We start from the raw sequence: 12,064 nt of genomic DNA on the forward strand, positions 1-12,064 counted from the left end.
TATTTCTATTTTCAGATCTTGATACTTATCCATTTTTTCCCTCTCTTTCTCTTCAACTCTGGTGTCTCATGGTATTGCGACATCAATGAGTGATACTTTCTTCTTGACTTTGTCAATCAACGTCACGTCTGGTCTGTTTGCACGTATCACCCTATCCGTTCTGATACCATAGTCCCAGAGGATCTTTGCCTGATCGTTTTCTATCACTCCTTCAGGTTGGTGCTCGTACCACTTATTACTGCAAGGTAGCTGATGTTTCTGCACAGGCTCCAGTGGAGGGCTTTTGCCACTGAATCATGCCTCTTTTTGTACTGGTTCTGTGCAAGTGCCGGGCATTCACTTGCTATGTGGTTTATGGTTTCATTTTTCGTATTGCACTTCCTACATATGGGAGAGATGTTATTTCCGTCTATCATACTTTGAACATATCTGGTTCTTAGGGCCTGATCTTTTGTGCACGCCATTGCCCTCTGTGTATCATTCCTTCAGTTTCCTTCTTTAGCTCTCCCCTCTGTAGCCATTGCCAATTGTCATCGCTGGCTAGTTCTTTAGTCTGTCTCTTGTATTGTCCGTGCATTGGTTTGTTGTGCCAGTCCTCTGTTCTTTCTGTCTTTCTCCTGTCTCTGTATATTTCTGGGTCTTCGTCTACTTTTATTAGTCCTTCTTCCCATGCACTCTTTAGCCACTCGTCTTCACTGGTTTTCAGATATTGCCCCAGTGCTCTGTTTTCGATGTTGACGCAGTCCTCTATACTTAGTATTCCTCTCCCTCCTTCCTTTCGTGTTATGTATAGTCTGTCCATATTTGCTCTTGGGTGTAGTGCTTTGTGTATTGTCATTTGTTTCCTGGTTTTCTGATCTATGCTGCGGAGTTCTGCCTTCGTCCATTCCACTATTCCTGCGCTGCATCTGATTACTGGCACTGCCCATGTGTTTATGGCTTTTATCATATTTCCGGCGTTGAGTTTTGACTTGAGTATCGCCTTGAGTCTCTGCATATATTCTTTCCTGATCGTGTCCTTCATCACTTGGTGTTTTATATCTCCTCCTTCCATTATTCCCAGGTATTTGTATCCTGTCTCATCTATGGTTTGATGTTGCTTCCCATCTGGTAGCTTTATCCCTTCAGTTCTCGTTACTTTGCCTTTTTGTATGTTGACTAAGGCGCATTTTTCTATTCCAAACTCCATCCTGATGTCCCCAGATACAATCCTTACAGTCTGGATTAGGATATCTATTTCCTTGATGCTCTTACCATACAACTTGATGTCGTCCATGAACATCAGATGGTTGATTCTGTTGCCTCTTTTCTTGAGTTGGTACCGGCATCCATCTTCTGTAGTACTTTGTCATGGGAATCATGGCTACTACGAAGAGTAGTGGGGACAGTGAGTCGCCCTGGAAGATCCCTCTCCTGATATTAACCTCTGCTAGTCTTATTCCAGAGCTTGTAAGTATTGTATTCCAGTTGCGCATTGTATTTTTGAGGAAGCTGATGGTATTTTCCTCTGCCCCATATATTTTCAGGCATTCTATTAGCCATGTGTGTGGTATCATGTCGAAGGCTTTCTTATAGTCTATCCATGCCATGCTTAGGTCTGTTTTCCTTCTCCTACTGTTCTTCATTACCATTTTGTCTATCAGGAGCTGGTCTTTTGTGCCCCTACACTTCCTTCTGCAGCCTTTCTGTTGGTGGGGGATGGTGTTTGTCTCCTCTAGGTAGTTGTATAGCCTTTCACTGATGATACCTGATAGTAACTTCCACATTATTGGTAGTTACTGGCCATATTTCCCTTACTCTTGTCTTTTTGTACTCTTGTCTTTTTGTACTAAGGATGTTCTTCCTGTGGTCATCCATTTGGGTGCTTGGTGATTTGAGATACAATGCTGGAGTTGTTCTGCTATTCGTGGGTGTAGGGCCTTGAAGTTTTTGAGCCAGTATCCATGGACTTCATCGGGACCTGGGGCTTTCCAGTTTGGCATTTTCTTTAGTTGGTGTCTGACTGTGTCTGTCGTGATCTCTGTGAATCTTTGTTTTATTCTCCCTGTTTCTTCTTCCTTGACTTCCTGGAGCCATGTTGCATGTTTGTTGTGTGATACCGGATTGCTCCATATGTTTTCCCAGAGTCTCTTACTTGGTTCGGCTTCAGGAATTTCTGGGTGGTTGTCTTCCCCTCTTAGTTGGCTGTATAGTCTTTTCTGGTTGGTTTCGAATAGTTTGTTCTGTTGGTATCCCTTATTCCTGTTCATGTACCGTTGGATCTTGTGTGCTTTGGCCTTAAGCCTCTGTTTTACATCTTCTATTGTGTTGTTTAGTCCCCTCTCTTGTACTTTGTATTTCTCGTTGAGTTCCTCCCTTGTTTTCTTGCTTCTTAGCCTTTTTTCTGCCATCTCTTTCAGTTTACTCAAGTCAAATCTCATCACCATGATTTGCTTTTCCAGGCGCCTTTTCCAAGGAGGTTGCTGTTTTGGTTTCTGTTGGGTTGGTTGTGCTGGTGTTCGAATCCCCATCAGTTCTGCTACTAATCTTGCTCCTGCATATGTCAAGTTATTTGTTTCTGTGATACTGGTGGTGTGTATTATGCCCATTATTTCATTGGCCTCACTTGTTTTCTCCCTTAATTTCTTGTTGTTGTAGGCTTTCATGGAGGGGATTTTTGTTCTCTCTGTATCTGGGTCCATCCATTGTCTAATCTTTTCTACCCATTCCGTCCTCTCTGTTACTTCGTCGGTGTTTCTTCGTGTGTCGTTGTTTGATACCTCATCCTCCCTGTCATCTTCTGTGGCATCGTCTCTCAGTTCGTCTTCTTGTAATTCGTTGTCGTGTGACATTTCCCTTTCCAGTTCTTCTCTTTCTGTTGGGGAGAGCCAGTTGGTCTGCCAGCCTCTGCTCTGTTTGGGGGGTGTTATTCCTCTCATTCCAGATGTTGACCAATCTTCTTCTATATCCTCTCTCCGTCGGGTTGCTTCTGATGTAGCATCTCCATATTTCCTTATTTTCTTCTCTTGTCCATTTCTTCCTTTTTGCCTCTGTAGCTCCAATCTCAGGCTGTTGATTACTGTCGTTGTGGTGATCAGTTGCTGGATGACGACCTCCAAGTACCTGACCGTCTTCCCCTACAATTGGGTTGAATACCTGGTTGCCGGACGAAGCTCCTCTGTTGCCAGAGGTTCCATTTACGTCGTTGTCGTTTATTCCTTCATTTCTTTCCATCATTGCTGAGTTTTGCTATTTAACCCATAGCTGGACCCTACCCCATCAGGGATAGGTACTCATTTACAGCTGAGTAGACTGAGGAAATTATGGTAAAGATCCTTTCCCAAGGAATCAACGCCGAGGAGAGCGGTCACCCATCCAACGACTGACCAGCCCCAATGTTGCTTAACTTGACTTAAGTCTATTGACGACCTAACCCACTCCTCCACGGCGCCACATTATTATTATTATTAAATTATTATTATTATTATTTATTAATTATTATTATTATTATTATTCTTATTATTATTATTATTATTATTATTTAATATTATTATATTATTATTTATATTATTATTATTATTATTATTATTATTAAGCCTAACAATAAATAAACAATTACAATAACTCGTGAGGACTTAACACAAGTCTGTACGACTGACTGCCATCCAGGGAAGTCTTGTCTTGACAGGTCAATAGGATTTATCACTCCAATATTGACAGAATTGACAGTAAACGACAGGGAGACACGAAGTTGACAAATAAATGGACTAGATGTCATTACAGACAGGCGACGTAGGAGCCAGGAAGCGACTGATAAGCCACTATTGACAGGCGCATTTGTCTTTTATGCTCCCGGAATTAACTGTGCTTGAGATGGTTGATATGTCATTGACAAGCAAATGACTGATTGATTAATAAAATTTAGGCTGTCAAGCCAAGCACTTTGCCCATTTAGGGCTTGAGATGGTGGAGAGTAGGCGTTAGGTTGATTGGACAGCAAAGTAAAAAGCTTTAGAAAATGAAGGAGATGAAGCAAAGGGAAAACTACTCAGTTGGACTGGTAAGGAACAGTCAGAGAGGTTGGACAGCAAGACTTAAAAAAGGAAGAGGGAGCAGAGGTCAAGTAAAAGGCTAAAACGTGGGTGTAGCCAGGGGCCGAAGGGACGCAGCGGACACCCTTAAGTAGTGTTTACAGTGCACCACGTCGTCTTCAAATGTTCCTTTTCCTATAGCACCTCTCTCTCTCTCTCTCTCTCTCTCTCCCTTTGGAACCCTCAGTGGTTTAATATAATCTACTGGCTCTGTCCATAAGTGGGCTTTCCGCTTAGGATTGAAAGAAGGTAAGAAACAAATAAAGAGACGATTAAAAAAATAATAAGATCAGACCTTAGATAGTAACGATTCCCGTCTGGTCAAGGAATGGTCTGGGGGACGCAAGAATGCAGAGGGAATTTGTTGTAGCCCGTCCCCCCGCCCCCCTACTCCCCACAAAAAACACACGACAACAATTTTATGGCTGGGAATTGCAGAGCGATTCTGTGATGCTATGAGATTATCAGACATCTTAGTCCTTGTGGATAGAGTTATCATTTGTAGCTGTCTTTACGGTGGGAATAATAATAATAATAATAATAATAATAATAATAATAATAATAATAATAATAATAATAATAATAATAATAATAATAATAATAATAATAATAATAATCATATTTTTTTCTGTGGATGGTTATCATTTGCAGCTGTCTCTACAGTGGGATGATGATGATAATAATAATAATAATAATAATAATAATAATAATAAAATAATAATAATAATAATAATAATAATAATAATCTTTGTCCTTGTGAATAGAGTCGGAATAATGATAAAAATAAAGATAATAAATCAGTTAAGTAGAATGCAATGGTTTGTCTATAGTGGGAATTGTTAGAACAAAAATAATAATAACATCAGCTAAGAAGGATGGAGGCTTGCCTTGCTGTTCAACCTCTTTTACATCACTACTCAATTCAACTGTGGTCGTTTCCCCAGTTCCACCTTTCTATTCCTGTTCTTCATCTCTTTCATTTTCTGGAACTCTTTTGTTGCCCAACTACCCCAACTCATTCTTTTAATGCTTGGCTTGATAGCCCAGACTTCATAAAATGGATGGACCTACTTATCCTAATTAATTGACCCTGAAAATATGCCCATAACTGATGCCTGAATGGTTCACGGCGCGCCTGGCATACATCGCTAATTGGCTTAAGTGACTGGTGGAACAGGATTAAATGGTTGGCTGAATATCTGCCAGAAACTGTCCAGCTGGATCCATTGGTGGAATGAAAGCTAGACCTTAGCCAGCTGCCATAATTCTTTCATCAGACGAAAGCCATAAATTTCTACTTGGTCTATACAATCGAAGGACTAGTTGCCAGATATTGCCCCCCCCCAAAAAAAAAAAAAATAAATAAATAAATCAAATAAAAAATGCAGCCAGACGCACGATTATGGCTAACTTCACCCTTAAATAAAATAAGAATTACTGAGGCTAGAGGGCTGTAATTTGGTATGTTTGATTATTGGAAGGTGGATGATCAACGTAAATTGTAGCCCTTTAGCCTCAGTAGTTTTTAAAGATTTGAGGGCGGACACAAAAAAAAAAAAATGCCGACTGAAAGTGAGGACAGAATAAATTGCGGACGGACAGACAAAGCCATCTCAATAATTTTCTTTGCCAGAAAACATAACAAAAAAAAATTTATTTTTAATATAAGATAAAAAAAACAATAGTCAATGAGATGATTTCCACATTAGTCAAACTCCACCAAGCGAATGAATTCGGGGGTCAGTTTGAAACAACCCCTGAATAACAAGTAAGAGGGTCCATGTATGGGCTTGAAAAATATACGCGAGATTAAATCGCCGGTTTCATTTGCATTATAGATTTATTCCTTGTAAATTACTTCTTTGCAAATGTATTCTGCATTAGCATTTTATCAGTACGACTGTAATGGAACTATTAGTGGCCTATTTATCTACTTGCTAGCCTTGACACACATTGAAAGTATTACTAATTTGTGACTTAGAGAGAGAGAGAGGAGAGAGAGAGAGAGAGAGAGAGAGAGAGAGAGAGGTGTCAAACTGACGAGAGAGAGAGGGGGAGAGAGAGAGAAAAAGAGGGAGGTAGGGAAATAATCAAACTGATGAGAGAGAGAGAGAGAGAGAGAGAGAGAGAGAGAGAGAGAGAGAGAGAGAGATAATCAAACTGATGAGAGAGAGAGAGAGAGAGAGAGAGAGAGAGAGAGAGAGAGAGAGAGAGATAATCAAACTGTGCTGCAACCCTTGTGATGCACTATAACCCTCACACTACGTACGTATACTGTCACCTTCTAACTGAGCGGTAAACCTGCGAGTTGGCTATTCAGTGGTTGTGTATCTCGCCCTTTATTTCAAGTTCTGGAACTCTCTTCATTCCTCCGTTTTTCCACAACTCGTAATTTTTTCTCCTCGGCATTATCATGCTTCGGCCTTCTCCTTTCCTCTCCTCTCTCCTTTGTTCCGATACTTAAGGTAATTACGAGAGATTACCATTCTGAAATCATTCACTTACCTTCTAATTTGTTGAAGTGTAATTTCCAGACTCTATGTCTCTGTCATCAGCAATTGAAGCGGAGGTCTCCCCTGTAAGTTAAACACAAAACACATCTGTAATAATACTACTACTACTACTACTACTACTACTACTACTACTAATAATAATAATAATAATAATAATAATAATAATAATGATGATGCTGGTGGTGGAAAAATCAATACTAATGTAAGTGTAAATATATATCTAAAAATAAAGAAAAATCCTTTTAGTGCTTCGTGTGATAAGGAGAATGCTGTAAATAATAATAATAATAAAATAATAATAATAATAATAATAATAATAATAATAATAATAATAATAATAATAATAATAATAATATTGCAAATTCATTTTTAGAAGTTTTCGTAAATCGTTCAGCTTTGTAAAGCAAAGATACTAAACTCTATAGTGTATATATCTATTTTGCAGGAGCAGTCGGGAACTATATTACGAATAAGGGACTTGTAAATCATTTGGTATCTCTGGTAAAAGGCATTTTACTTTGATGGAATATTTTGCACCAGCTGTCAACAGCTATTTTACGTATGGATATATTTCAAAGCATTTTGAGACTGTTTTACAACAGCAATCAACAGTTATTTTTACAAATCAACAAATTTCAAAGCATTATGAGAATATTTTACATCTGCCAACAATTACTTTACAAATTAGTGATTTTAAAGCATTTTGTATCTGTAGTACAAGGCATTTCATTTTTACTCTTGAGGGCTATTTACAAAACCAATTAAAATAATTGTTTAAATTAAATGATTCCATTTAGGTATTCTATATATATATTACTAAACATTTTACTTTTTCTCGGCTACTTCACATCAATCGAAAGTTGTTTAGCAAATGAATGCATCTGAAAACATCTAACACTTCTCTTTTACGCAAATGTTCCTCCGGAGAGCATTTGACAAACTCAGACTCTCTCTGCGAACTAAATCAGCGAGAAGAACCCAATGATCTCATTTCGAGGTAGATTTTCTTCTTCTTTCTTCCACCACTAAGGACTGGAGAGCTCCCTTCCCCCCTTAAACCAACAGGTTTTTCGGCCACCTTGTCCTCAAATGAATTCCCTAATAATATAATCTCGTTGGACTGGAAAGGAGTCAGTTTTTTGCGAGTTGTTTTTTTTTGTTTTCTAATCTATGCAGTTCGTCGAGCCAACTCCAATAAATTTATCCCCCATGATTGCTGGTCGGATCAAAAACCAGGCGGCGGATGCAATTATCAACCAACCAGGAATACCCAGGAGGACGTTTGGGTATATATTTTTTTTTTCTAGCCAGGGCGCGAGGCGAGTATGTGTGTCAGTGGCCCAAAAGCTTTCCCTTAGACGGCTTTCCTTTCTCCTTCTCCTTCTTCTTCTTCCTGTGGCCTACAATTCCAGGAGGGCTTCGCCTTTTGTAGGCCAGAGAAATGGCCCGGGATACAACTGCTACCACCACCACTACTACTACTACTAAGAAGCCGAAAACAAGAAATGGAAGGAGTGTTTGTGCGGAACAAGTCGAACTGGAAGACACGTCTGGAATGAGAGACGTGGCATGGAATTCGGGTGCTCCTGACGGGGCTGACATTATTGTCAGATTCAGATCGATATGGTCGACGAATTGGAAAGGAGGCACTAGGGCCTCTCCCTGTGTTTAACTTGGGGAGACAGAATTCTTGTAGGTCCTGGTAAACGCCATTTATGCTTTTCTGAAGAATTTGTCCTTCCATGAAAATGGTTTTAGAGTTCACTTCAATTTTTTCCTTGAATGTCTGTATGTTTTCAGACATTTTATCTTTATGATGCACTTTGAAAGCCCTCTTTTGGTTTAAACTGTCTAGCCTCAATTTTTTATTTAGATTTTATAGCTTCCTTTAGCAAGAACTTCTTTTCAGTAGATTTGTCTTCATTTTCTTCTTAAATACCTGGAATATTTCTTTTTCCAAAAAGTTCCCTGGATCTCTTGATTCATATTTGGATATCTAGGTTCCAGATATCTGGAACTGAAACTCTTAGTTCCAGATAGATGGAACTGAATAACTTGATTCCAGATATCTGGAACTGAATTTCTTGGTTCCAGATATCTGGAACGGAACTCTGGGTTTCGCTCTTTTTCCAGATGTCTGGATCAGTTCTTTGGATCTCAGGAATATTGACTTCCTCGTAATGCGGCCAGGATTTTAAAAACTATTATTATTATTATTATTATTATTATTATTATTATTATTATTATTATTATTATTATTATTATTATTATTATTATTATTATTATTATTATTATAAGAAAAACTATCAATAATTACACCATCAAGTAGCGAGTGCTAATTCCCTTGAATTGCCTTCCAAGGCAAGATATGGCTTTTAGAATTATTATGGCTTCGAGTTTATGTCATCAAAATGATTCTGCCTGACTGTCTATCTGCCCGGCGAACCACCCTCTTCTCTCTCTCTCTCTCTCTCTCTCTCTCTCTCTCTCTCTCTATAAGTAGGTATGCATGTATACACGATTTTTCCCTTTTTCTGCACATTTCTATTTATTTGTGTGTCTAGCTGTGTCAGACTCTCTCTCTCTCTCTCTCTCTCTCTCTCTCTCTCTCTCTCTCTCTCTCTCTAGAAGCTATTTCTTCAACTTTGTTACTCTCAATTTATCTCATTTTCCATTCATCTCTCTCTCTCTCTCTCTCTCTCTCTCTCTCAGAAGCTATTACTCTCAATTTCTCTTTCCCTTTTCATTCAGCTATCCATCTCTCTCTCTCTCTCTCTCTCTCTCTCTCTCTCTCTCTCTCTCTCTCTCTCTCCTCTGCAATCAGACAGGTGCAATATGGCAGTTGCAATCACATGATTTTACTGAGCACGATTAGACTGAGAGAGAGATAAGACCGGGATAATGGAGCCTTCTCCTCATTGAGCTGCCTCGTAAAAATCCCCAAAGATCGTTCCAGAGTCCTTGATAAAACTGGCGAGAAGAAGAAGTGTGTGTTTTGAAAGCGATACTTGATTGAAAATAAAACCTAAGTAAAAAAAAAAAAAGCTATCAAGTTCTCTGTACAGTTTGTAATCAAGACCACCGAAAACAGACCTGTCTTTCGGCCCATGAAACCCTCAGCTAACCGTGGAGGCCTGTGTTGTTGCGTTGCCAGAGGCACGATCATGGTTAAATTTAACTTTAAATGAAATCAAAACTACTGAGGCTAGAGGGCTGTAATTTGGTACGTTTGATGTTTGGATGGTGGATGACCAACATACCAATTTACAACTCTTTAACGTCAGTAGATTTTAAGATACGAGGGCGAACAGGAAAAATGCGGACAGATGGACAAAGCACGCAGGATCAGCCACTGGTTAATTGTTATTAACTGTGTTTGATTTGACTGGCTGAAGCAGTACGTTGAAAGACTCTTTAGCCAAAGAACTGAGAAGCAGAAGGACAGCTTAGTTGGGAATAATTTCACTGCATTGCTTAAGATTTTAAAGGGTGAATGAGACAGCAAGGGGCTAGCAAACACTTTGGCAGGAGAGAGAGAGAGAGAGAGAGAGAGAGAGAGAGAGAGAGAAGCAACGAGAATGGAAGAAGTGCTTCAAAGACTTTTAACAGACAACTTAAATCATTGTCCAACAAAAACGAATTGCAACAAACAGCTAGCAACCAACATACTCTCTAAACGCTCTGAAAACCTCCAGAGCCTCTCTCTCAGACTCAGAGATTCTCTGAAGGTCGAACAAAGCATCTCCTAGACTCTTGAGTCTCTTTGAAGCAGCACAAGAGCCTTCTTCTCTCAGAAGTACCAAGAGCCTCTCATAGGCTGGGAAAACTCTGCGAGGTGATGCTAGAGTCTCTAATAGACTGGGAGGATGCTATGAGGTAATAGCAGAGCCTCTCATTGGCTGGAAAAACTCTGCGAGGTAACGCCAGCGTCTCTCAGAGGGTGGCAAAATGCTATGAGGTAATAGCAGGGCTTTTCATAGTGACAAAATGCTTTAATGTAAAGCCAGAGACTCAAGGAAACTGGAAAAACGCCATGAGGCAATAGCAGAGCCTTTCATAGTGGCAAAATGCTATGAGGTCACGCCAGAGCCTCTCAGAGACTAGCTAGCAACAGAGCCCAACAGAGACGTCAAGGTGAGTAGACAAGATTTCATTTTTTGATTAGGGATGGCGACGGAATACCAGAGACTCACAATGCAACGGAGCCACTCACTGTCCTCAGAGCCTCTGACAGCTCTCACAGATAGGGTAAAGAGCCGTCTGTTAGGGGATTTCGTCTGCGTCTGGTTTCGTGTCTGTTTTTGTCCATTACTCTACGAAAGATTTTTTTTTTTTTTGCAAGATAAAAACTGCTGCCTAGGTTTAGCCTATTCAGGAATGAATGACAGTGTTACCTCTCTCTCTCTCTCTCTCTCTCTCTCTCTCTCTCTCTCGGATAAATATTCTTTAAGTAAATTTTTTGTATATAAATACATACATGTGTGTATACACATACATATATTCCTATTGTGGACGTTCAAGAAGGCACCCTCAACGCATCTCCAGTTTAAGAGCGGAAGATCATTTTCATTCGAATCGTCAAGAATTTATGTAAATATGAACAAATAAGATATAAAACAATCCATTTATGTAAAACAAGGGGAAAACGCGTCACAGTAACACGAAGAGCAAAAACAAAAACAAAACAACGAATACAAACAAGGAATTCGCAATACAAGCGTAAATAAAGAGAGAACACCTTTATTTACTCTTTCTTACTCTCCTCTTCTCCTTCTTCTTCTTCTTCTCTTGTAAATAAAGGAGACACGACACGCGCAACCAACGACTGACAGACAGCCCAATCAAGATGCACCGTTCCAAAGGCATATATATATATGTATCTTTGCCACTGCTGCTACTAATACAACTCTGCCAACAGACAGCTGTCAAGGACATCTCCCCCTCTCTCTTTCTCTCTTTCTCTCGTCTCTTTATGGCTATTATCTCTAATGTCTGTTACCCCGTATCTCTCTGTTTTATCTCCTATCTCTCTATTTGCTTGCTGTTGTGGAAGGCGAGTAATTACCGTCCCATAATTGAGAGGCGGAACTAGGCTTGCATGCTAATGAAGATAAGGTTGTTGGATGTAAACTCTCTTTAAAAATGCAACTTTTTGTAATATATATTTCTGCTTGTATTTTTATTTGATATGTTTTTATACTTTTTATGTATTTTTACACACTTTATATATTTTTTACTGATATATTTATATATATATATTAACATATTTTGATTTTATATATTTTTTCATATGATGTTTTATATATTTTTTCATCAAATTTATTTTTTGTTTTTTGAAATTTGACACTTTCTCTTTCAAATAAATTTAATGGCCGTATATATGTGTTTACTATAAGATATATATATATATATATAGTATATATTATATATATATATATATATATATATCTGATATATATATATACATAGTATTTTATTTTT

At 38.8% G+C, this 12,064-nt stretch overlaps 1 protein-coding gene across 3 annotated transcripts in view; it reads right to left on the reverse strand.

Annotated features, from left to right (window-relative positions):
- LOC135199519 (uncharacterized) overlaps positions 1–12,064 on the reverse strand; it is a 70,138-nt gene that overhangs the window by 20,877 nt on the left and 37,197 nt on the right. For all 3 annotated transcript variants that reach the window (XM_064227640.1, XM_064227638.1, XM_064227639.1), the window contains one exon: positions 6,576–6,646. The gene's annotated coding sequence lies outside the window, so the exon portion shown is untranslated. The remainder of the gene's footprint in view (positions 1–6,575; positions 6,647–12,064) is intronic.

Source organism: Macrobrachium nipponense, chromosome 25, assembly GCF_015104395.2.
Source record: "Macrobrachium nipponense isolate FS-2020 chromosome 25, ASM1510439v2, whole genome shotgun sequence".
NCBI classification, from domain to species: Eukaryota; Metazoa; Arthropoda; class Malacostraca; order Decapoda; family Palaemonidae; genus Macrobrachium; species Macrobrachium nipponense.